The sequence below is a fragment of the Sturnus vulgaris genome, chromosome 3 (assembly GCF_052056855.1).
Source record: "Sturnus vulgaris isolate bStuVul1 chromosome 3, bStuVul1.hap1, whole genome shotgun sequence".
NCBI classification, from domain to species: Eukaryota; Metazoa; Chordata; class Aves; order Passeriformes; family Sturnidae; genus Sturnus; species Sturnus vulgaris.
Window position 1 is genome coordinate 60610817 of NC_142245.1, and position 21797 is coordinate 60632613.

Here is a 21797-nt window from a genome sequence, read left to right on the forward strand (position 1 = left end):
CTCCTATGATCAAAGTAATTTGGCTACTTTGGCCAGAACCATTCCTGCCTAGATAGTAGGACCCAACTTCTTTGGCCACGTTATTCAGATGCTTTGATTAAATCCTTGTATGGCCCAGGGAGTTAGCACAAATAACTGCAATTGGTAGGAAGATCTGCACCTAAAGTATGGAAGAAGACATGGGTCTTTGGGAAATATATGCACAATGACAAATATATTGGAAAAAAAAGATTTGTTAACTACAGTGTCAATGATGGGAGTCCAGCACTGACAAACACTGATATTTTGTGATAATTTGTTCATTCCATGGGGATATTGTGCAGGGGACTAGAGACCTGTGGTCTCTCATGGGAAAGAAGCAGGTAACATCTCCTAGGACTGGAAGAGACCACAGCATCATTTTGGTGGATACAGCTTGCCTGTTCACCACCTCGTCTCCTTAGCCCATCAGAGGGGCAAGGGCCAAATAGTAGCAAGAAGCAAATCTGTGCTGCTGGATTACAATCACCAGGACCACAGCATGCAAGAGCCAGAATCCTCTCTTGGAAGATGGAAAAGGAGACTTTGTCTCTCCTAATTTTAGTCAAGATGCTTACAAGATAATTATCCTGTCTAATCCAGTTTTTCTAGGTGCTATTAAGTGGGGAATGGTTGATGCTTACCAGGACAATGCTCCATATCCTAAACTAGGTGTCACCAAGAAGTCTTTCATATGGGCTAAATATAGACTTGTCTCTCTCTTCTTCTGACAGAGGAAATATAAATGATCAATTTAGACTAAATATGTTCCTTGAGGGCATCTGAAGTTAGGTGAGATGCATCTTGATTCCAACAGGCTCAACCCACACACAGTCTCCACTTTATTCTCCACAGTTACAAAATGCAGTTTCAAGACATTCTTCTAAAATGTCCTCCCTCAAAAATGCTCTTGGTTTCAACATTTCAAACTGTTTCTGCCCAAGGCTCATTAGTCTGGGAAAAGCGATCCTAGCAGTTCTCATAGATCTGGGCAGAATTCCCATAGATCATTGTTTTTTCCAGTCATTGTTTTTTTTTCCCTTTATTTCATGAGCTGCTCTTGAGTCAGTCTGCCTTCTTATATCACACATAAGTTTATTCAGGGCCTCATACCTACACTACAGGGCAGAAGAGTTACCATGAAAGTAGTAAAAGCCATACGTGACATTCTCAAGTACTAAACAGATTAGTGATTTGTGGCATCAATAGTGATTAAGAAAAGTCTGTGGAGAGGTTTGTAATTTGGTATTTCCCTCCTAAAAACCCTAGTTAACCCATGGCAGTTATACGGTACCCCTGCTACTCAAGCAATTGGAACTTCTTTTTATTCAAAACAGAAGCTGTTTGAAGATTGTCTGCATATATTGGCACAACATCAGATTGGTACACTGAATGTCGATGGAACCGAGGGAAGAAGCATTGTGAGATTCCCAGTACACAAGCTGCTCAACACTAACTTCTACCATCCTTACCATTTTTTGCCATTATCATTGTTCACATCCAAAACCACATCAGGCAAACTTTCTTGGCAGCTTCAGCAAAGAAGCTGAGAGTAGAATTGCCACAGAAACTGTACTGTCTTGTCATAACTAAGGATGTTTCCACAAGAAAAGACTGGAGATATATGTCCATGGTATGAGACAGCAATGCCACTATAAGTGTTTTTACTGTCCTAGGAATAACACGAAGGATTAATGCCTGTTCCTGAGCACTACATTCACTTTAAATTGTACATATACGTACAAATATGTCTTTACTTAGTCAACAGAACTATTGTTACTGTTTACAAAGGTGCAATGTAGTTCAGAAAAAACCCAAACTTGTTACAGAGCTCAAGCATTTTGAAATGTGGAACACAGACATAAACACACAACTAACACCACCTGTAATAGTATACTAATAATGATTAGTATTACTAATATTAGATAGTAAAAAACCACATCATATGTTGTATCTGTCTGTTGCCAACAAATTACATGACTATAGAAGCATTCCAGTGACAGTTTCTGTACCATTTCTGAGCTGGCTGAAACAGAAAATCCCTGGAATATGCTCAGGAAATCTAAATCTGATGAAAATGTTTGCCTGTTTCCAAACCAGTGAGGCTTCTAAATGCATCCAAGCTTTTGGATGCTTAACCAAAACAACTTTATTTGCAGTATGCCTGTTTGTGATTGATACCATGTGAAATTGTCCTTGTGAAATTCAGAAGTATGAAAACTCATCTGGTTTTATTATAAACTTTAAATTCAGCCCTTGCAAATTGTAGAATTCATGTTCACATTATTCTTCTTTAGCTCTAACACCTAGGCGAAATGATACCTCCTGACATCCATAATGCTAACTAGGGATGTCCAAAATGAAAGTGATCCAGCAAAATCTGTTTCAAAATCTAAACAAAAAGTATTTATTTTTTAAGCCTGAGGAACGGCAAGGTAGCTAGGAGAAGATGAATACAAAAATAAAATTTTCACCAAATGCTGAATATTGCCATGCTGGTGCCTCTCTTCTTACAGAAAGCTTTAACCTATTTTCACTCACTGGCATTTCCAACATCAGCCATGCTTGCAGTATTTTCATGTGTGGTCTTTGTCTTGTTTTCATTAGCTGGAGGTCAGCAAGAACTCAGTGGTGGAGATTATAATTCAGATGAGTCTTCAGAATAAAGGAGAAGTGATTCAGAAGTAGAGAAGAGAGAATGAACAAAAGAGACCTAGTTCTCAAAAGAACAAGGAATGTGAAATTGTAAGGTTTCCTGAAGTCTCATGTTGTTGCTGGAGTTGGAGTTTCTTGTACTCCTACTTTTCTTCCAGGAGCATCCTGTGTGCCACTTCCCTGTATCTTGGCACTTCAAGAACTCCCTGAAGGTCTAATAGGTTCCCACAGACCAGATAATCTGTTCATCTTGAATTCCTTCTTCACTTAAGTCCTCTGTGTTTCCTTCTCTAGTCCCTACCATCAAAGGCAGTAGACCCCTCACACTTTTAGAGCCCTCAGCATTCTCTGACCATCAGCAGGTAAATATGTTTTGGGAAGACTTTCGGATGTGAGACGGGAGAACTGGGCTGTGTGAACATGTTAACAGTTCACAGTTTACAGCTGTAAATCTGCTTTGCCTTGAGACAATACTAAGGCATTGGAAGCTGGTACCAGCACAAACTGCATGATGGAGCTCCATGGTTTCCTTGCTTGCCTCTCTTGGCTTTCATCAGAATCATTGGGGTTCATCCCACTGACATTTAGATTATTCTCTGAGATTGTGGAATTAGTTCCACTTACCGAAATATGGAAGTGTTAAGAAATGGAGCTAGGGCTTAATTGCCTTCAGCTAGCGATTACAGGACTAACAATTACCTCACAAAGAATGATTGATAAAGACCATAGCTCCCACAAAGGCTCTTAATACAATCCATTACAGATTGAGCTTCCAGAATCGATCTTCTACCTCTCGTTTTAAAACTAAGAACTTATGTTTGTACCCATCCTGGGTTTCTCAGGATATTGTCTCTGTGGCTGACAGCTCAGTGCTACCTATTCAGTGGTGGTTCCAGGCTGGATCCCATTCCAGCTAGGCAGCCTGGAGGACCCTCCAGGACTCCAAAAATATTTTGAAGGGTCTCACTCTCTTCCCAAAAATGCCTGTGTGGCCGACCACTCTCTTCAGGTTCTACTTCTACGAGCACAAAATTGTTGTCCTGCAATTTGTACACAGGTTTCTCTTCTCTTCTTATAAGTGATTGGACAAGACATTAATCAAAAAGCTGGGTCTCTGGAGCTGTGTTGCCTTGGTAGAAATCTATTCCTGGTTTCACTTCAAATGCCTTTAAGGTTTTGGGGACAGAAGGTTTTGAGGGAAAATGATCTGGATTTCACAATCCATAAAGGGTGTGACATCTCTCTTCTTCACAGTCACATTGTGAGGCGAATTGAGTAACTCTTGCCCAGTACTTTGGGAATGACAGTGGAAAGTATTCCTGTAAATGTTTCCATGATATTTTTCCTTAATTAAACATTTCACCTCTCATAGTAAGAAATTCCCTCAACATTAATCAATAGAAAGTGCCTGAATATAATTTTGGTCATAGGTAGAGGAGTACTGTAAAAAAAAGATGTTTCAACCACATTTTGTCACTTCATTGTCTTTTAGGGCAAGGCAGAGGTGAATCCTGAATGTCCCAGCACCTCACAAGCAGGTTTTTGTGTGATCTTCTGACTGTGACAACCACGTAATTTTGACTTTGTGTAAGAGGATGACACTTTGGTGAGCAAATCTCAGTTTGCAGTTTTCACCATGTGGCAGGTGAGTTGCAGAGGGATGGACACTAGATGGAGACAGATGCTCCTGCCTTTGGGTGTAGAAGATTTACTGTGGCGAGCTGACATTTCCTACCAAACAAAGAGCTAAGGCTAATGAGGTGCTGACTGTTCTGAAGCAGCAGGAGGATTTAAGCATTAGAGAGATTTTACTCCCCCCACGTCATCTCAGACCTCAGCAAGCAGCTTTTGAAGGGCTAAATTTGAGCTTTGCTGTCATGTGAATGTCGTATTAGTTCATAGCAAAGATGCAGGTTATAAGAGATATTGCATAAGTCATGCAGCTTCAAAAGGGTGAATCCAAGGAAAGGGTAACTTCCATTAATCTCTTTCTACTTTGCCTATGATCAAAGGTCTTTGCTAAAACCAGAATTATATTTGAGTTTTCTGACCTACCTTCACTTTTTCACAATGCATCCTGAAGACAGATACTCATTGCAAGTCTGGAAAAAAACATATAAAGGAAGAAAGATTTGGAGCTGAGATGAAATAAACATCTGGAAGTTTAGAGGTTTTTGTCAGTGTATCAAACTGTCTTCCTATCTGAAGCATTCAGCAATCTTGTGATAAACCCTACATATATAAACAAGGCATGATAGATATGTTAATAATTCTGGATTAGAGATGTTCCTGTACTCCAGATGAGCATCCATGAACTTTCTGTTTTGACTTTCACATCTGACTTTGAATGCAATAGTTAGTACATGATCAAACAAGCAAACCCCCGTAAACCCCCTAAAAAAGCAAGCAAACAAAACCCCACAACTGTACTACAAAAAAGTAACAACCAAGCACTTCTAGTCCCAAAGGAACATTGGAAAATTCTGTTCCCAGAGGAATCTCAAAGGCTCTGTTTGTATGTTTTCAAAACAAAACCTCTACCTCTGATTTTAATCATTGAAAAAACCTGTGAAAGAGAAATAGATTTGAATAAGAACTGGCCTGTGGGAGGCAGCAGAGCCTGGGAAGGGAGAGCAGGGATGCTGTAGGAAGTGAGCCCCAAGCTGAGTGAATTTGAGTGACTCACCACCACTTGTTTGCCGTTCTTCACACTGAGGTCACTGGGAAGTACCTAGGACATCTACGTGAGAAAGGGAGATCTATGGCTGTGCAAGGATGTCAAGGTGTAAGGATGCCAGCTGACACCCCCTCACCCAGCAGGGTCTGTGTGCCCACATCTGAGACAGCTCTGAGCTCTGCTCTGGCCTTGACCAACAGCAGCAGGAACTTTGAGGAAAACTTTCATCAAGGTGGACTTTCACTTGCCAGAACAAGGGAAACAAAATAAGTTCTGCATGAAACAAAGTGAATTAAAAACAGTATGAGGATTTTTCCTGAGGACAAAGAAACGTGATAAACAATGATGTACCTCATCACGACAGATGAGTAAAGGTCATACAACAGAGGGGAAGAATTCACAAAGTTGAAGCTTTCTTTTCTAGACTATTCATTTTTCCAGTAACATGTTATTTGTTTTGTTTTGTTTTGTTTTCAGGAGGGAGGCAATGACATAAGTATGCATTTATGTAAGCATACCTGAGCAAAAATATTTGGAAGACTGTCCATGTCACAAACAAGTGCACATACAATAGTCACCGGTTCAGAAGAAAATGAGACAGTGGGGAACAGCTGAGCACATTATTAAATCAGTATGTTTCATGGAAATAAGACCAATGAAGAAAAACAACTTGGTGAAAAAATGCATTAGCCACATATGTTGGGGTTAAAGTCCATTCTTTGCCTGACCTGAAAGCATTTGGGATGTAAAGCTAAACCGAGGTATAATTCAAAGAAAATCAAAGACTGGAAGAACTCAGTTTTGTCAGAAATAAAAGGAAAATTTGTTATCTTTCTACTGCAGTATGAAAAGCAGTATCTGCTATATAATTAGACACGGTACTTTGCAAACAACTCTGCATGGTTTTGACACCTTACCTCCCCCATTCCTTGGCTTTACAAGCATAACAAACATGGGGAAGCTGTCAAGAAACACATTTGTTCTTTGGAGGGAGCACTCCAGTCCACATAAACAACTTTGTTGCAGCTCTAATTTCATTCATGCACTGAGTAAATCACTTCTTTAGCGCTTTTTTTAGTGAGGTAAGTTGCTCTGACAAAGAAGCAAAATAAGGCAGCTTCGATGAATGTAGAAGTGAACATAAAGTCAGAGACTCTGAGGAAAAATCCTTCATCATCAATTATCACCAGCAGGAAAAAAGTAAATGGAGCACTGGCGTTCTCAAAAAGCTGATATGATCACCTCCTTTTGGCTCCTTAGGCAGTGAGAAAGATGGAATTTCTTCTGAGAAAAGGCTCCAAGAGAAAGCAGAAAACCATTATTTTTGCCAGTGCTGTATAACTTTAGATAAGGTACTGTGGCCTGCACTTCTGATTTCAGAAGGATCAGGTTCACTTACAGACAGTTACCTGCTAGGCTAATGCTTAACTCCACAGAATATAGTATTTGTTATGACTATTACTGCAAAATCGGGGACTTATTTCTTAAATAAGGCTTCCTATCTTTTTCCTTAAAAAATTATTGATTAGGGGTTTTTAATGCAATAATTCTCTTGCTTGAAAAATTGAATAAACCCAGCTGCACTGGCTTTAGCTCAAAGGATTAATTAGTTCCAATAGAGGCAGTTGAAAATTTTCCGAAGTTTGTCTTAGATAACTATTCAGAAGACTGATGCTTATTCAAAAGTTGTCCAAACTATGTGAACCTGTTTGGCACAGAAACACTGAAAGATTAAACCTGAGAGCCTTTTACTACATGCTGGAATGACTGCCCTTCTTGTAGTGAGAGATGCCTGATTGCTGCAAACAGACTTGGAGAATATTTGTTCACATTCCAGCATTGAATTTGTCTGTAATTCTCTCCCTTGACTACATTCACACAGAGAATCTTTATTTTTAATGTCACTATTTTTAAAAAGTCGGTTCTTCACTTACATCTATAATTGGAAAAGGGTGTTAAACACAAATAATTAATTTATTTAGAAACTTTCAGCAGTCCAGTCAGAGACCAAAATGCAAAGAACAGATCCCACCCCTTGAACAATGAAAGCCAAACAGGTAAAATTAGTATTCATGAAAATCCAAATAATACAGGCAAGACTACCAGCATTTGGTATGCAGAAAGAAAGCTTGATACAACAGATTTTTCATCAAAAAGTCAATACGGTCAGATAACTTATGTTTTCGCCATTTTTGGTAATTCAGACCCACTTTAGTGCTTCTCAGACTGAGAGCACAAAGTGTTACGGATGGTGGAAGTTTAACTGGTGACTATCCTTAAGCCATAGTTTCCTGAGCTTTTAGATCATGCTGCAGAACCCCATTCTTTGCCCTTCCACTTTATTTTTGGTTTTCAAAGTAAACTCATCTTTTGGAAATTGATTATCTCTTCCAGTTTTCCTGTATGCCAGGAAAGGCATTCTCTGATATCATCATATCAAATCCTTGAGAAACACCAGGGGAAAAGTGCTGAACCACATTTTCTCAACTTTAATTGCACCAGCATAGAAAGATAGGGACCAGATGTGAAGTTTCTTTACACTTCAAAAGCAAAATAAGCCAATGGCTGTGGCGAAAATATTCAAATTTCCATGAATCAGACTTATATTAGAAATTTGGACCACTTCATGTGGCAGTTGCTGGAGTTTTGAGGAAGCCTCATTTGATATTGATGCTGTTTGGGAAAGAAGGTGCTGTTAGGGAAATACCAATTCTCAAAAGATCAACCCCTCCTCAGGCCAGGCTCATGGTGTTGTCAAGGAGGATACAATGCTTGAGGATCCTGCCACCATGACGCTGTTTGTTCAGAGAAGGACTGAGGACACCACTGCCTCCCTGAGTCCCACTGCCTTTTAGGACCAGTGCTGGGGTGATGCACACACTCCTCTGCCTGGGACAAAAGTAGCTGAAAGTGCAAGTAGGGCAGAAAAAAAGAAAAATCCAGGAGCTGTGTAAGCTGCAATCAACTCTTATTCATAAGTGAGTTTGTTTTTGCATACAGCTCACCCTTCCTTTAGGGTGCAATTAGCCACTGTAGTTACTTGGCAGAGAAGAGGGGGAGCATGGTTTGTAAATCAGAGAACCTGCTTCCTCTGCAGCGCTGCGTCATTGCCTTGGGGGACTGTTACCACAAGCAAGCCCCGAGCGAGCCAGTCCTGCTGTCTCGCCACAAAAGATTTTTAATACAAACACTGGAGCTGAACGCTGCTCCTGAGCACGGCAGATGTCTGCAATCAGCTATTGACTGACTACTGTGTTTGTCTCATGGGCTGGCCCGTGCTGCTAGTCCACAATAGATAGCTAGGCTATGAAGTAATGCTGCTGAGAAGGAGCATATAGACATGGAGATTGGTATTGTCTCACAGGAGTTTACTAATCCTTTTGCAGACATGAAATCAACAGTACGAGCAAGCTCTGAAATATTTGGTAATGATTAATCTTTCATGAAGGATAAGTATCTTCCTGTAGCTCCTTCACTTCTGAATAATTTTGATATAACTTTCATAGACATGTTGTAGTGTTCCCTGACACCCTGATAGGCTATTTCCAGCTCTAATAGCTTTAAGCAGAATGCCAGGCACCTTATCCAGTTTCCACCCAAACTTCCTTTGGAGCCAGGAGGAGAGGTTGTCTGAATGAGAACAAAGAATCTGAGCATCTTGCTGCACTTATCTGAGGGCTGTCACCACTGACACCTGTGACTGACAGTAATGGCAGAGATGGCAGACAGCTTAGGTTCAAAACCCATCTCCCCTTCCAACTCAACTGCTTTTCCAATTAGCCCCCGTTCTCATTAACCTTTTGAGCTCTGTATTGCAAAGACTTCCTCCAAGCAGTGGCAGAGCAAACACATCTCTCTGGGGGCAGGTGCAGTGATTTTTGCAACACCCAAACATCAGCAGTCCTCAGGCAGACATCACTTACTGCTTGCTCACTGTCACTCATTAGTACCAAGTCAGATTTCTCTGTATTCTCTGGGTCTGACATGTATTTTGGTAGTTCCTGAAGGTCTCAGATGAGGTCCAGGCCATACTGTGATACAGCAAGTCTTTACACTGCAGAGATTAATTTGTGATTACCATCCATTTTTCCACTCCCCTATTTTTTTCAGTGATTGACTGAATAGCTTAGTGCCTTTGCTTTGTATTGAAGTAGTTCAAGTGGTATAACTTTGCCTGATGGAAACTATCACCACTCCACTAAAGGTATACTTCTATAACTTTTTATAGACAATGAAAGCCTTTTAACTAAGGTATATTTCCATGCAAAGACAGTGTTTCAGCTTGTGAAGACTTTAAAGCTCACTAATTTATTCCAGTTTCATCTTGTTTCTAAAAGTAAGTTGCTCAGTGCAACAACTGAAGTAATGTCACAGAATTCAGCTAACCAGGAGGATGCTTCTGAATAGCAAATGCTGAAAAAAATTTAGTTCAAGGAAATATAGTCTGTAACATATGAATGTATCTTGTAATTTCAGTAATGGGCTTGCTGATGAAATAGAAGCCTGTCTTAGGCAACTTGTGAGCAGGCAACAGTGTTAGCAACAAATAGATCAGTAATTTGCCTAGCCACTGCAGAAAATTACTAGAAACACAAGGAATGGACAGTGCTATGCTTTCAGATGGTTATAATTGTCTATCATTGGACAGCTATACTACCACTACACTTTCTTAGACAAGTATTATTCGATTCTACCACTATACCACTATTAGACTTTAAATATGCTTAAATATGTTCTTCTGGTTCCATTTTACTAGTGATCCTGAATTTTTTGTTTAGCCATGGAAGACCATGGAAGCAGAGACAGTGCAGAACCTCTTGCTCCAAATACAGGCTGTCCCTTAAATATGCTTACTGATGGAAATACACAGGTCACAGCTGACTAAAGGTTTTGCATCCCATGTCAGTGATCTGACACAGATAGTGAGTGTTGAGAACAAGGTGTAAGGTTATTGATACAACTGCACCTTATGAAGATCTTGTAGCTCTGTTTTATGACAGTTTGTTTTTTAAAAAATTGATGAAATGTGGAATCATTCATTAGAAAGTCTAATGCTGACATTGGGAATCAAAGAAAAAGCAGAGGATACTTGTTTGACCGAGGTTTCCCAATTACCACGTCTCTCCATTGCAATCAACCTCACTTTCCTAAAGTCTACTCCTTTTTATATTTGATTTGTCACCTTTTGATTAATGTAGAACTGGACATCTATCACCACAGTGCAGTACAGACATTTTGTTTGTTGTATTGAGTATACAGAAACAAGAAGCCCTTTCCTACAAGAAACACCAGAGAAAATATGAAATTATTTAATTGCCTCACAGGTTAAACGCTGAAATAAATATATATCCAGCTGCTCTTTCTGGGTCTTGTCATTTGCATAACATGTTACCAGAAGAGGGTAAAATGGAGGAAGAAAAAAATAAAGGTGATCAAATGCATGTAGAGTGGAGAAGCTAAATTGGGAGTAACATAAAGACAGAAGAAAACTGAGAAGAGAGGGAAAGGAAGTGCATTTTCAAGCAAAATGCTTTTGGGAATGAAGCTTTTGAACAGTGAGCAAACACTTCTATTCCTTTCTTTGCCCATCTCACAACAATTTTTTCCTTCCTCTGGGACCCATCTGCAAGTTAGGGGGAACGTCTGAGTTAGGCTAACTTTTCAAGTCAGGAGAGGTACCAGTATGCTCTCAGCACGCTGTGTGCTTTTTCTGCCTTTTGCCTCATTAGCAACCAAATCTGTCAGAGCACACCACTTTGGAGACCTTTTAATTTCTTACCATATCCATTGCCTTTCACGCAGATGTTTTGCGTGCTGAAACCATGCCAGAGAGATTTCTGAGAAATCTCCATCTGTTATATGACATCCTGAATGCCATGAAGTAGCTAAATCCCTTATCCAGTCTGACTTGCCAGTGAGATGACTCTGCAGACAAAATGTGAAACCGTGTGGGCTGGATTTCTTCTGCAGGCATATTTGCACTGAATGAAGTTACTTTTAAATGAACACAGGTGCATGGAATGGCAGAGAGCCTGTTCTTCTTTGAATCCTTTTTTTTTCAGTGTTGATGATCAGACTTCACAGAGGGCAGTCTGGTAGCAGATGACTTTTTGCCCCCAGGTTTTACAGGATGATAATAAGAGTCAAAAGGGATGAGGCAGATTTCCCTAACAGAAATCATTACTTTTCTTCAGAAGAAAACTGTTCCTTGATACTTGCTTGTCCATCATGCTGGTAAGAGAGGATGCTGAGCCAGATCAAGGACTTTGGAGGCCGCTATTAGCAATCAGTAATTACATAATCTCCCGACTATGAAGATAATGAAATACAGCTGCCTTGTATCTTTGAAAGGTGGTACCAAGCAGCTGTTAACAGAAATCTATCAGATTACTTGCTCTCTGAGAAATCACAGCACTGACACAATTTAAAACAGCTTTTTGCTTGTCTAACTACAGGTAGATAGGCTTGAAAATGTTGTCTTGAAAATTGTCAAGTTATGTTTATTAAAGACTATGTAAAATACAAAAACATTCAAGATGTGCTGCTATTGTACAGACAATTTCCAGGAAATCCAAGCAAAAAAACCCACACCAACAAAAAATTATTTGTATCACACGTTTTAATGTCTTACTCTTTCCTTCTGCAGCTGGGTGGCTGTCTCACACAAATGCCAAGAAATGAATTACAGTATGTACTGTACCTGTAGCATATGTGTCTATTATATGTGCAGATTTTTTCCAGGAGGAGATCATTTTGGGCAGGAATTGGTTGCCAACTAAGAAAGGAGAGAAGGAAAAACAAAATAATGTCCCTTAAGGTGGGTGGTACTTGTAAGCAGAACATTATTGGTCTGGGCAGGCAGCAGGATCTGGATTTGATGATGTCACTGACATCTTCTCTGAACATGGCAGTGGAGAACTATTACAGGAACCACAAATTCAGCATTCACTTAGGGTTAGGTAAAGGGATTGAGTAATCCTACAATGGCTGTTGTTATATAACTTGTAAAACTGTGCCCAGGGAACAGAGATGTAACTTAATACTACAGCAGCAATTCTTAACACTGTGACTGCCAAGGGTCAGTTGCTATTCCTATTAAAACCTTCTTTTTGTAGCTAATTTAGAACCCAGACACTTTAATTCACAGCAGGCTAAAGCTTGGCATAGACACTATGGGTTTTTTTCCACTTTAAAAGCTTAAATTAACTAGGTAACAATAAAAATATGATATAATTCTAGCTATAGTTATCATTAATTTAGACCAAGGTCATTCAAAACAGTGGAAGGATCTTGATGGTTTTAGGCTTGTGTTTTCCTGTCTTCACACGGATTTAGTTTATATCTCATCCATCTTTATGTCAGGCACTGTACTGGAAACGTTTTCCTTTGCAGTCCGTCTACTGCTCTGCTTAATATACATTTAATTTACATCCCATTAATTTATATTTAATCTGAAACACTAGTTCGGGTTCTCAATACTTAATGGTGGAAAATTTGAAAGAAGCATGAAGTTACTTTCCTTCATAAGACCAATTCCTTTTCTTTCTTGTTTCTTCAGCATATTTTCCACTCAGGTTATTTGGTTAATGATTACTTTGCAGCATGATTTTCCTCTTGTAATTGTCATCTACCTAGAGATTTTTTCTAGAGTGCCACTTGGTTGTAAAAATTCTGAAATACATGGAAAGACTTTATTTGAGGACAAACTCAATTTCTATTTATAATTAATTCTTCTTATAAATGACTTTTTATTTTATCATTTACATTATTGGCATCTACTCAACAGTGAAAACATGAACATGGTGATCTTGTGTAAAGCAGCAAGTAAGAGAAGATTTGTTTGATTAAGATCACATAGTTGGGTATATTAGACAATGACTAAATTCAGACAGATTACGCCTGGCCTGTGGTCCTGAGCGAAGCTGCATGGTTGCAGGGCAAATCAGTGGGGTGGGGCTCCACAGCTCATCCCCGAGAGAAGGTTGCAAATTTTGTGGCCACACCACAAAACAGATCTATCACAGTGTAACCCTGTGGGAAATAGAAGCCGAATTTTCAACCTGTTCCTACTCCCACTGCACCATTTCAGAAGATCAGGTGTAGTCAAGGTATAGGCTAAGGGGTGCTTTGTGCTACTCTTCTCAAAATAGCCATGAACCTCGACACAGAAAAAACAAGACCAAAGACATAGATAATGAATCCTTTTTTTTTTTTTTTTTTGCTATGGAATTGCATATGGAATATGGAAAACACTTGTAAAACATGGAAATGCAAAAATTCATCAGTTTAACATAAAGAAGTTGGACTTTTTTCCCCTTTCTCAGACAACCTCATTAGGTTTAGTCATACTTTTTCCAGAATGATTTTGTAAAAGAGAGTTTAGAATTGTACATACAATGTTTCAGCTGACCTGGGATGGCTAATTTTGTGTTCAGTTTTAGCTCTTGTCCTTGAGAATTATTAAAAACAAAATGAGCTTTGTAAACATGACTACTGAGCATTGCAGAGGAAGATTATGTGATGCTGGAGGGTTGTCCAAAATCAGATTATGGATGCTTCATGTTTATATGAATTTAATACATTTATAACCATTATCTTAACCAAAAAACATGTAAAGGATTACATTATGTAAATTATTTTCTGTAAGAGTGTTTTATTACATCCTTCCATGCCTTTGCAACATGTTTTATTAATCAGTTCATTCTTACTGTAAATACTTAACTGATGTGCATGTTTATACTTAATGTTTTCTGAATTTACAAAACAGGTATTCAGAACATGAGAAACAGACTTTGAGTTCTAGGTGACAAACAGCATGGGGAGGTAAAATGAAGAAAATTAGTCAAAAGCTGTTGTAATCTTTTGGCCCCAGGAGACATCTAATTTGCTTTTTATTCCTGTTTCAATGTATTATAATATTATTGGAGTTGACTTCATAGATCAAGTGTCACTAAGAAAGTCAACTGTCACTAAGGAACTGAACATTCTATTTAGCATTGTAGGTTTCAAACCTGCCAGAAAGTCAATATTTATCAGACACACTACATTTAATATTTTTGTTTTCCAAATAGCTTAATCCATGCTCCCAAACTGAGAACATAGTGCTCTACTCATTCTACTTTCATCTGTAACTGTGTGCATGGGTTCAAACTGCTGACTGCCAAAAGCAAGTCAGAACTTGAGTCTTGTTAACTTACTATTAAATGTTGTTGGTTGCAGTTTTTGAGCGATGTATGACCAAATTCAAGTTTGGTGGTGGTTTTGGTGGTTTTTTGTGACTTTGAGTCTTAGAAATGAAGAATTTTCATGTGTTTTTAAACCTACGTTGTTGACAAAAGTGATCTGAGCCTATTCCATCTGCTTCATGGCCTTAATCAAGCACACTGTTTCTTTGCTCAGCCACAGAAATAGCAACAACATTTTCTTTAATATAATTTTGAAATTATCTATTTTTTTTTAGGAGTAGCAAAAATCCTTTTTAGAAGGCTCAAGAATCTAAATTCATCAGCATCCTAAATTGCCTTCCTTTTGGTTTTTATTAGCTGTTCAATTTCCTGGATTTAAGTTGCATTTAAAATGCCAGAAGAGGCCAAGCTAGAACCTGGTTCTGAGATTTCCAAGGGACCAGAAGAACTAGAAATTGCACCAAAGTGCCTGTCCATTTTTGCAGACTACCTCCTGCCAATACTTACTCAAACTCAGCTGAAATTCTATCTGAGGTCTTTGAAGTCCTTCTGGAAAAGTAATTAAAAAGAGCAACTTGTTAATCACTCATTAACTCACAAGTATGTAACTCTATATTGTCACTTGTTGGATTTATCAATAAGGCTGTTTCTGTTTTCTTTGGCATTAGTGTTTTGACATTTGGAAATCTCAGAACCCAACATCAAGATCTAAATATGAATTACTTCTTCATAAACAGTCATCTATTGTTTCCAGAATTGATTTTACTGTGTTTAGACTTAAAACATTTTTGATTCAGCTGCCTTATGTCAGAGCTATCTTTGATTTTGCAGTAGCAGAACAGCAAGGACTTTTAGAAAATAGACCCAGGATGGAAGCAGAAGATGTAAAGCCTGTATAGAGTTGCCCTGATCCAACTCCCTGTGACAAGCTCCCCTGGGAGTGAAAGCCATGGTTATGAAGAGCAGTGAGCTTTGAGAGCCCTTTTTGGCCTTGTTTTTAATAGATGTTATCTGATATCACTCAAATTTAAGAGGCAAGGGCAGGAAAAGAGGGTACAAGGATGAGTCATCAGGCAAACATTCCAGCCTTCCTGCGATCAGAAGAAAGAATTCCTCTGAGGTCAGCCACAGAAATCTCCATCTGTATCAACAGCCCAAGAGAGAGTCAAGAGCACGTAGAACAGACCTGTAAATTGCAAATTGTTCCTTCTGTAAATTGCAAGTTGCTCTTTTTGAGACTTGTAAATACCTTCTCCCACAAAACACCTCAGTGGTTCTGCGAAAGACAAAAACGTGGAAAGGAGTCCACTACTGGTGACAACAGTTGCTAGAGAAAGCATCTTTTGTATGAAACAGTGAAAAGAGCAAGAATACTGAGCAGATGTGGTGGTTGCTTCCAAAAATATATGAAGTTATAGAGAAAGCACGTGGATTCTTGTATTTAGCCTTTTTCATAATACAAGAAATACGGTGTGCCAATGAAACTGAAAGGTAGCAGATGTGAAACAAATGGAAATGTTGTCAGAGATCCCATTTAACTTGAGGAACTCAATGACACCAGACATCACTGAGGTCAACAGCTTAAACCCAGGCAAGTAAGGAAAAAAAGTGAAAACCCCAGCAGCTACTCTTGTGTCTAGCTCTAGGGATTCCCCATTCTGTAGAGTGCATTTGTTTCACTTGGTATTTGAGAGCAAACTGGTTAAGAAATTTCTCTCAGTATAAGTAAAACAAGGTAATGTTTTCAGAATGGAATCTTCAATTACGATTAAAAACTCACTTTAAAAATTGTTATAAAAATTGAAAAACCCTCTGCAACAACTGTTTTCAGCACTTTGCTATCAAAGATTCATTAGAAATAGCTGTAATAAATTTTATTCTCATTTCCTAGGGGTGGCTCTTATCTTAATGCTGTTGTATTTCAGGTAGAGGAGAAATGCTTCTTTGTCTCTTACATAAGTCTAGATTAACAGGCTCACTAACTGCACAGATATTTGCTAAAATTTTAACTAAAAACAAGAGCTGAAATCTATGCATAATGTTCCAGCCGTCTGCAGATTGAGGAAAAAAATAAAAATTTAAATGAGCTCATCAAAAATAATGAAGTCTGGCTGAAAACCAGCTGGGCAAGAACAGAATTTAAAATCTGGAGTTACTTTGAGAACTGAATCTGATTCCAGTAAAGCTTTAGTATGATTCCAGCAAAAAATCCAATTTCCCTGCTGTTGTTTTCTCTGGGAACTACTTTTTAAAACCAGTTGTACCCATGCCATCCCTTCCAGAAAATGGTTTGAACTGGATATAAATAAGGAAAATATTTTGACCGCCATTTTCCTTGTTGAATGTCCTGATAATTGGCACAGATAATTCTGTCAAATAAATCCCTTAGCTAAGATTGAGGAACAGGTTGGATTCAAGAAAGTCCCATTAATATGATAAAGTACTAATTTTTTATTTCCACAGTACATGAAAGGGCAATGAAATACCCTCCAATAACTGCAAATCATTATGTTGTTCGGTAGAAATGACAGGGTGATATGAAATCTTCCAATAAATTGTGAAGATGTAAGCAAACATAAAAGTGCCCTAAACTTTTAAGAAAAGCAAGAAAAGATTAAGGGAAAAATCTTCTATTTGATGGTATGATCTTGTAGCCAAAGGAGCAGTGTAATGAAGCTTTCAGTAATAACGATCAAAAACATGTTTGTGAAAAATCATTTGACACATTGTAGGTCAAATGACGAAGCCAAAAAAGAGTACAGGAAAAGAAATGCCCAACCTGTGAAAATAGAAGAATGTTGTTAGGATTTGTAAAGCAAGGATGAATGAGGAATGGAATAAATTAAACACACTGTGAGGGAAGAAAACCCTATACAGCAAATTGCTTTGAAGTATGGAAATATTGTGACTGTCATGAAGTCAAAGAAACAGTGATATGGAGTTGTTGCACAGCCAGTGCAAGAGAGTTAGCTGTCCTTCTAAAAGCACACTCAGATAAGAGCTAAAGAATTAATATTATTCCAGTCTAAATTAAAGCCTAGTACAACATAAAATACTGTGAAAAAGAAGCCCTTTTGATAAATCACCATTACATGTTGTTTGTAGGTTAGACCATACGTTCACACAAAGGAAAAACATTGCCCAGAACTATTTCTAAATTGCTACCATTACATCAGCCTCCAGTTATAAAAATAATAGAGAACCTTTTTCAGATAAAGTCATTCTTCATTCAGCAGAAGGAAATAGATTGCACAAAAACATTATTGCAACAGAAAACAGGCTTTTATTGCCCCCACAAGGTCTCGGGATATTAGCAGGGACTTAGCGAACACAATCACAGAACAAAAATGCAAGCAATCTATTTGCCAGGAAGAATCCCATTGACTTTGCTACCAAATTTGGAGATGACCTCAGAGCAAGAGCTGGAAAATTGAAAGTAAATAAATAAAAAGGAAACATCATTATTGAAAGGAAAAGCTATGAAAACTTGCAACTTATTAGAGTTATTCAAAAAAACTGAAGAGCATCACAAAATGGTCTAAAGCCTGAGAATGAGAAAGTTGCTTTTGACAAATATATATCAACATTTTAAAGAAAAATATGCTATTTTAGAGAAAGAAGCAGTGATGAAACAAAAAACAAATGATGATTTGAACACATTAAAGAGAAATTTATGACATGATTTTTGGGACATTTTTTACAGAAAAAACTAAACCCTTTAGAAATGAAGATCTACAAAGATGGTGCTATTGTCTTTGAGAAAGGTGGGAAAGACCAAAGGAATTGACAAGTTTCTAAGCTGCAGTGATAGACGTTATGGGCTATAGGTTAGCACATTTTGGAATGAAAAAAAATGGGCTCTTTTCAAGAAAATTATTTCTCATATCCACTTTTTATTTCTTTGTTTCATAAAATTCAATGCACTTTAAACATTATTTACATTTCTCCTTTATTATTTTTAATGATTTTTAAAACATTGAACTATTTACTGGAATGGTATTTTTCATTTTTTTTTCATATAATTTTTGCCTGGAAAAGAATTACAAAATAATTTTGGAGCTGATTTTGGGAGCTATGTAGACAAATATTTCATACAATGTTACAGGAAAGCAAAATGGGTTATTTAAGCAGTAGGAAATCGGACACAACTTTAAAATTGCTAGGCAGACAAACAAGAGGTGCATTCTGTTCCCAAAATGCTACATTGTTCCCCAAGTTCAGTAAGTCACGTCATCATTCCATGATTACTTCTCTCACCACTTTTCTGTGTTGTCAACATGGATTATATGGTCTGAGACAGAATTTGATCCTTATGAATTTATGTGACATGTCACAGAAAACCTCCAAAATCAAGTGCAATCTAAAAGGAGCAGATCAGTAAAGAGGGATAAAAACACATTTTAATATATTTAGATATACTAAATATCAGGTGTTCAATGGAAACATTGAAATAATGTATTTCCTTTGGCTAGCATTGTCAACTGCAGTTGTCCTCATAACAAATTTCTGAAATCCCTGTAGAATATGTAGAATACAGCCAGTAAGTAACTCAGTGTAAACACTCATTCATTTGTGAAAAGCAGATGTGTTTCTCTCAACTTGCATTGCAGAAGAATAACACCACACACCTAGCCATGAAGAGGAAGTTCTTCAGGATTTATCAAGGCAGTGGAAAGAAGTAGCTTTTGGAGTAGAATGAGTTTCTGGATAGCAAGAGGCAAGAAACTGACTACTGCCGTGTTCATTGACAGTGACAGAATAGAAAATAGCCAATAGATATTGAAAATACTTATGTTAATACACAGGAAATCTTGATTATTTTTTTTTTGTCTAATACTTGTCTGAATAATAATTCCATTTGCTTTGTCATTTGGCTTCTCTGCCAAGTTTTTCTGAAGCCAGTCCAGAAAAGACAGACTCACATGTAGTACTTCTATCTGTATTTCTTGAACATGAAAGATCAAAAAAGAGCAAAGTTCTATCATCAATAAAGGCTTCTTACTTATAGAACTCTTCCTTTGTTCCACAGGTATGAATCAGTGTGGCCACAGCCCATTATAAAAAAAAAAAAAATTAATAATAAGGAAAAAAAAGGACTCCTTCTGAAAGAAAATAATATTTATTCCCTCTCAGCAGGTGATTTTCTCTGAGGTCAGCCAGGTATGTGGGACTTTTTGTTTTTCCCACAGTATTGTGATTTGTTTGATAGGAAACGTTAACTTTTGTGGTAGAAATATAATTTGCTTTGGAAATTGTAATATAACTAGTGCCTTAAAGGCTATTTTTTTGAATTGGTGAAAATTTTTAATTCTCCAGAAATAAAAGACTGAAAAAATTGCAGAAAAACATATTTCCTACAATTTGGGATTCTCACCTCATTCTCTGTCAATTGGGTGCAGTGGTTATGCCATTTGCAGTAACATGAGATAAGTTGAAGAGCCAACAATGCTTTTCCAAGAGTAAATAATACTTTTAAAACATTGCATAGTTTCTTAGTTTAGTAATATTGATGATAGAGAGCCTCTATAAACTAAAAGCATATTTAAAATACAGATACTACAAATATCAGTAAACAATCAGGTTCACATAGAAGGAACAAAACTATCAATGAATATATCAGGTTTTTATAATTTCTAGTGTAAAAAGACAATGATAATCCAAAGCTAGACAACTGCTGTGTGTCCTTGATGTTTGTGCCACCAGCAACATTTGTAAGAAAAGTTGCAGACACATCTTAAAGCCTTTTGGTGGGAATGTGTCAAGAAAATTTCTCAGGTATTCCAGCCCCACAATACTCTGAAAAGATCATTGCTGACAGTCTGGAAACACAAAACAGGAAGGTATTTATGAGATAATGGGATAGCTGCTGGGTTTTGTGGTTTGTTTGGGTTTTTTTAGTTCTCTTTACTGTACGTGCCCAGTTTTCACTGTGCAAAGCCAGCAGCAGAGAGTAGAGGAGCAATTTTATCCCACAGAAACAAAAAAAGAGAAAAAACACCAAGTGCTAAAATGGGCATAAATGGAAATTAGAAACATTCACATTATTTCTCTAGCAGGTGGCATCTCCACCAGTGCACACAGATCAATTGTAAAAACAAGGTCACTCTTTAGGTTGCTGCACCTGGTGGTCACATGTTTTCTTCCACACATCATGCTGGTCATTACTCTCATTCTACACAGTCACAATTTTCATTGCACAGTTTTTCCAGGGTGGCTAGGCAAGGTGTTATTTGGGACATATTATCATACATTTTAGACTAATATGTTTGACATATTTTCAGTTAGAACATTGGAAGACATCAGTAAAAATCAGTACTTTGGAAGGCGTGTTTTCACAGTGAAAATAAAAGATATCCCATGTGTTGGAAAAACACATTCAAAATTTTGCCTTGCACTTCCTACACTTCCCTCTCAGATGTTTTTACCATTCCCTGAGCCTCCTTGGAGGCCCCTCTTCTCTCTTTGTCCTTCTGGTAAGCAAGGTAGCTTTTCTCCTGAAGTTCCCAGTGGCTGATTTATTTTTTGGCACAATTCCTGCCAATGATTTCACTCAATAGCTGCACTCTGGTTGCAGACATTGTGGGCATGCCTCAAGTGAATTTAAACTTGAAATGGTTCCCAAAGCACTTGGGACTTAATCAGTTTCCTATTTGAAGCCCTCAAGAGGACAGAGCACATTAATAAATCATCTCAAGGTGTCAATTGCTCTGATCCTCAGCCCAGGACCAGACAAACTCTGTGCGCTTAGCCCTCCTGAAACAGAGCAAGTTTTCTGTGCAAGGCAAGCTCACACAAAATCCTAGGAACATATCACCACAGCCACTGATCTCTCTAGGGTATAAGAAAAACTTTTCTCCTGTTTCTTCTGTGGTTTTGGCTAGGAAGATCTCAAAATCCAGCTATCTCTATGAGGTTTTTTGTTTTTGTTTTGGGGTCTTTTTTTGGTGGTAGACTGTAGTCTACAAAGAAAATTTAATAAAATGCTTTTAGGTTTGGGGTTTATTTTTTTTTTCTATTGATGTAAACAAAATACTGGGGCAGCCTTTCCTCACTCAAGGGTTTTTATGTATCAAGTGTCAAGGTGAACATGTCTGAGATCGGATTATTTTATTATTGTTGTTGCTGTTGTCATTAGTTGACTATTACTTAATTTTGACTATAACCCTTGTCTGATTTGCTTCTGTCTCAGCTGTGCTCACCAGTCAGATGCTCACTGTTAGCAGAGTCTTCTCAGCCAAACACAATCAAAGGCATGCAGGGGC